We start from the raw sequence: 5,992 nt of genomic DNA on the forward strand, positions 1-5,992 counted from the left end.
GGTTTGATTTCTTTTTCGGCTTTCCTCTAAGAATAGCAGAAAATTATACACAAAGACATGAAAATAGAAAAGTTATTGCATGAAGTTAGAACCATCAACTTCTTCAGAAGAGACCACTTGCCACTGGCTATTGCACAATCATTTTTGGAAAAAGTTTCAACTTTTTTCCTTCCTTTTTTGTGTAAAATGCATATGTCAGTTGAGACAGCTCAAAAGTGCTTTCATTCTCCTCCCAAGAGCCCAGACCTGCATCCAATTTCAGTACCGAAGCACATCCACAAGCAGTGAAATATCTGAAGAACATTATGACAATCGTTTATAGACACTGTTTCACAGCTGATAGTAAGTTCGTTTCTTTTACACTTATTTTTAAGGTGAAAGGATAAAAGTGTGCTCTTCAAACTGCTGTTTGTTTGTTAGGATTTTAATGTCATGTTTTACACTTTGGTTACATTCATGACAGGAACGGTAGTTACTCAGTACACAAGGTTCATCAGTTCACAAAGTTATATCAAATACAGTCATAGACAATTTAGTGTCTCCAATTCACCTCACTTGCACTTCACGTCTTTGGACTGTTGGAGGAAACCGGAGCACCCGGAGTAAACCCACGCAGACATGGGGAGTGTCACGAATCCAGCCTCTTTGAGCTCCTGGAGCCATATTTACATGCCACATGTTGGAGGTGTTTTTGTTTAGTCCAAAAACCTCACCCTCATGGTGATTGGCCTCCGGCTAATTACCCCCAGCTGCACCTCGTCTGAGTAAATTAGCTCATGGGATTTGAGAAGGCAGCTGGGAACTAGCCATCGGAGACTATTTTGGATTTTGATTGACTTTTGAATTTGCCTTTGACTTTGTCCTGTCTGTTCAGTTTGCTTTTGGATTTTGCCTTTTCACTATTTTGACTTTTACTCTGTCTGTCTGTCTCTGTCTGTTTGCCTGCTTGCCTTTGCCTTTGTTTGCTGATCACTGCCTTTTCCTTTGCATTTGCCTTGTTTTGGTTTGTTTGTTTCGTTTCTGTTAGTTAGCTGATGTCTGTTTGCTACTGTTGTGCTTTGTTTAGTCTTGTTTCTGTCTTAGTCTAGTTCTTGTTTAGCTTAGGGTTTAGGTTTGCCTTTGTTCTTGAATGTTTAGACTAGCATTTAGTTTAGCATAGGTCGTTTGTTTGTCTTGTTCTAACCTGTCTTGTGTAAAACTCTGTGTCTTTTATTAATTAATACTTTTGTTTATATATCTCTGCGTGTGTGTCCTCCCTCTGTCTTGTCCTAGCCCAGCGTTACAGGGAGAACACTTCGAACTGCTGCTTTGATCCAAACCTGATATTAATTTTAATGTCAACGTAAACTTTACATAATACAATCTAATATGCCGATTCCATATTGATACACCAGGTCATCAAAAATACAATTTGGGAATCTCTAAACATCCACTATCCACAACACCTCACCTTTTAGATTATTTGGAACAATGATGGTGAGGCATGCCTTCTTGTCCTAAATCTGTACCTGGACTCTGAGATGCTTTTTTTATTATTGAAAGGACATGAATTCCCACAGACCGACCATCAAATTCTTTGAAAAGCTTAGAAGGGAGGATTAATGTACATGGTTTCTGATTGGAATGTCCAACAAGCTCATAGTCAGGCGTCGACTTTTGGCCAAAATAAGATGCCCTCTCTTTGTTTTGTTTGCTTACAGACATAAAATGTTTAAAACAAATGTAACACACTTGTAAACTCTGAACTGACTGGATGACTAGGATGACCTGACCTTAGATACTTGATTAGTTGAGGGTAGCTTGATGTATTATTGATTGGCTCTTTGTAACCTCAGTCTTGTTCATTAACGACTGTAATTACGAACTGGAGAGAATAAAACACAAATCATGGTTTTACATGCTTATTTATTTACTGAGGCTTTGAGGTATTATAAAAAAGTGATGTACCATGAGTCTAATTATTCAGCCTAATGTTTATATACTTTCAAACAACCGGACCATCAATCTTTTATAAGTTAATGAAAGCCATGAACATTTACCTTCTATAATTTAATTACTTTAGAGCTCGTACCATTCTCACTCCATAAAGGTCTCATAATTCATCACGGTTAACAGTGGCTTCTTATTTGCTTGTTTTATCCAAAACATTAATTTATTCATTTTTACTAACCATTTTATTTAGGTTATTTTGCAATGGGTCTGGTGCCATGAAAGTAAAATGGGGGAAAGCAGGAAAAAACTCGGATTAGAGGGTGCCAAACAATCCTAGGGTATCACAGACTAACACAATCACTCACTCACACTTACTCACTCACAAATTCATTTACTTATTCATTTACTCATTCACTCACTCACTCATTCACTTACTCACTCACTCATTCATTCACTCACTCACTCATTTGCTCACTCACTCACAAATTCATTTACTCACTCACTCACACACTCACTCATTCACTCATTCACTCATACACACACACACACACACACAGCCCCTAATTTGCTAATTAAATCTACATATTTTTGGTCAAACTTGTGCCCAAATCAACAGCATGTGGTCATATTTTGCAGCAACAGCTCAGTCATTAAGTGGAAGACCAGAGTGGAACTGCTGAGTGCTAATAAACAAAGCACAATTGTTTTAGTTTCCAGAAAGTAAATTCAACATATTAAGAGTTTTATGAATTGCGTTTTCATCGCCAGTTTGTCAGATACAACTTTGATTAAAATATTATCTAATATGGCTTTATGTGCACACAGAAAATAGAAAATTATGAGAGGCCGTGTAGGCCATAATTCTAAGTTGATTTCTCACACACACACCATCATACTCTCACACACACACCATCATACTCTCTCACACACACCATCATACTCTCACACACACACCATCATACTCTCTCACACACACCATCATACTCTCTCACACACACCATCATACACTCTCACACACACCATCATACTCTCACACACACACACCATCATACTCTCTCACACACACCATCATACTCTCTCACACACCATCATACTCTCTCACACACACCATCATACTCTCACACACATACCATCATACTCTCTCACACACACCATCATACTCTCATACATGGTTTACTATACTCTGTCACATATACTACTATACCCTCTTACAACTATAATCACACTTTCTTTTATTTACTATTATACTCTCATACACAGCACTATTTTCTCTTGCACATATAACTATAGCTACTTAAACATGCATTATGTGCTTTCATGATAATCTGTGTAAAAGAGAATAGTAGTATATGTATGTAAGTTTGGTAGTCTGTGTAAGGGACGTTAACACTGTATGTAAAACAAAGATCTACTGTATGTGTAAGAGAATATTATTATATGTAAGCGTAATAAATAGTGTATGTGAATGCAAATAATCATGTTTATGGAACAGAATGATAGTGAATGTAAGACAGAATGATAGTGCATGTGAATAAGAATAGTTGTATGTGTGAGAGAGTTTGATAGTGTGTGTGAGAGAGTTTGATTGATACGGAAACGAGTTTGATTGAAACGGAAGTAATGTTAAATTCTCAGTACCTGATTGGTTAATAGAAGACGCGGGATTTCACAGACATGTCCCGCCTTCCTCATTATTACTGATAAGAGAGGATAGTGGACCGAGAGAGAATCAATGGAGCATCGGCCTGTTAACATTTTAAACTTTTCCACCGCTGCCACATCCATGTCAGAAATGTGGATTTAAACCCGACAGCCCGACAGGAGTCTAAACGCGGCCGCGGAGGAAGAGATGCGGTGAAGCTTTATATCCGAACCATCAGCCAGGTGCTGACCTCCATATCAGCCTCAACCACAGAGAGCAGAGGCTCCAGAGTCAGGGACAGGTGAGTTCACTAAACGTGATTAAACTCATTTAGCTTCTGATAGAGTCGGGTTTAGATTGGGATATTTTATAAATATTCGTCTTTGTAAGGGACCGTCTGCAAATTACACGTTTTAAACGTTCTAGTAATGCCAAACTAAGTAAGTGAGTTCTCATAAAGCACATTTATAAGAAACTCTGTTTTGGAAGCTTTCTTAAAGAACAATAAATAAAATTACTTTATCGTTTTAATGGCTATAGTTGCTCCACATTAATGTGTCACTACATTCGAGTCGAATTACATGGAACTTTTGGACTCTTCCCTATGTAGGTCTTAATAAGTAAAATAAAATATAGATTCATTTTATATACACAATCATAAACAAGCTGCTGCACATGGAAAGCTACAGACTTACAGTCTAACATTTCAAAATCTGTCTCAGTGCTCATTCTAACTTAGTCACTTGTACTATTAAAGTTTGTTATATTTCTTTTATTACAGAAAATGTAATTCATTATAGATTGAGACCAAGCTCTCTTGAGTAACTGTTCTCTAAATATTTGATTAAGTGAATTGCTATAGACTGGTTTTGAAACTAAATTCAATTTTTGTGATTTCAGTATTGAACTTTTGATGGCATGAGGAAACAAACTGGTTTCACCAAAGTTGCACGAGGGCCAGAAACTAAATGGCTTCATGATTGACAATACATTTACATCAAAGGCAGTGTACATTAGACAATGACACATTTACGGTAAGTTATTTAAAAATAATGTAAGCAGTATGTTTATATTGCATATTATTAATAATAATAAGTAATTTGTAGCATTTAGATTTCATGGTTTGGCAATAGGCTAACCCCCAACATTTTCTAAATGCATTGTGTGTGTGTTTGTTTTGTTTGTTTTTAGTTTGTCACCACAGATTTAGAGGACAGTGGTGTGGAGGTTGACACGACAACAGCATCTAGTGACCACAGAAGTACCACACCAGTCATTGTATGACTACAAGGGCTAAGGATACCTTAATCCACCTGAGTGACAGAATATTTGCTGTTGAGACTGTTCTGAAATATTTGGTTTCTGCATGCAACAATAAATAAGAAACATTTGTTTGCTTGGGACAAGATCTTTGTTAACCAGTATAATAGTGATTTCCTGACCTGTCCATAACTTGATAATAAATATCAAAATATTATATGGGGTGTCCTCGTTTTTTTTTTTTTTTACATTACTGCATTGTTTCATTTATCAGAAATACATTATGACGTTTTAATTACTATCACAAATAACTCTAATAACCATAACTAATTTGGAATTTGAACATTGTAAATTCTTTGGCCAGTTGCACACCCGTGATGGAAGGCATGTCCATTTGGGTCCAGCACCTGCAGCGCATGCCGGCACTGTTTTCTGATGTTGCAAGACTGTTGTCCTCCTAGCACGTACCTTTCATCTGCATTTGGGGTGATTTGAAGAATCTTATTAACAATGTCAGCCAAAGTCGCAGACATTGCTGTATGCTCTCTCTCTCACACACACACACACACGTCAGTTAACCAATTTGAAGTTGCTATTTGTGCCTGTATAATTTCCTCCTGATGATTCCAAAGCATACAGCTATTCTTTAGCAACGAATTTCAAGAGACAAACTGAAGGTAATTTGTTTATGTAGGATGACCAGTTCTGATTGTTGGAGGTACTCTTGGAGTAAATATATCCCTATGTCTAATTTCTACTGATCTTGAGTTTTCCTATAAATTTTTTAGGGAACAAAAACATGCATAATGTGCCTCCAGTGCACCCAAACTTGATTGACTGTCACCTCCTTCTAACTGCGGGCTAATTAAAAGAAAGTAAAAAGTTGTCAGTGTTTATCCATTAAGCTCACAAAATAATATTTCCAGAATCATGCTGGTATGTCCCATGCTGTCAGTTTTCCTTTCAATGTTCTAAATGCATCTCATTGTCATGGACAAAAATAGTAAAACATGTCCTCATTACCATTTATTTCCACAAACCAAAGTGACCTTGTAAAAAAGGTAGAAAGTAGAAATATCATGGCTAGTTCAACAAAGCTCAACAAAAGTGTAGTCATTGTTAAAAGGTCTGCTGCCAGATTTAAATGTTTTTTGTAGA

At 36.8% G+C, this 5,992-nt stretch overlaps 1 long non-coding RNA gene across 2 annotated transcripts; it reads left to right on the forward strand.

Moving 5' to 3' along the window:
• The first annotated feature begins 2,949 nt into the window (after positions 1 to 2,949).
• On the forward strand, positions 2,950 to 5,051 carry LOC134330578 (uncharacterized). 2 transcript variants are annotated; one of them, XR_010015018.1, is made up of 3 exons: positions 2,950 to 3,875; positions 4,475 to 4,608; positions 4,766 to 5,051. It is a non-coding gene; the product is annotated as an uncharacterized LOC134330578 (long non-coding RNA). The 2 variants fall into 2 exon arrangements; XR_010015017.1 differs by lacking the exon at positions 2,950 to 3,875 and having other exon boundaries at positions 3,926 to 4,608.
• Positions 5,052 to 5,992: the final 941 nt, after the last annotated feature.

The sequence above is a fragment of the Trichomycterus rosablanca genome, chromosome 16 (genome assembly GCF_030014385.1).
Source record: "Trichomycterus rosablanca isolate fTriRos1 chromosome 16, fTriRos1.hap1, whole genome shotgun sequence".
Taxonomy (NCBI): Eukaryota; Metazoa; Chordata; class Actinopteri; order Siluriformes; family Trichomycteridae; genus Trichomycterus; species Trichomycterus rosablanca.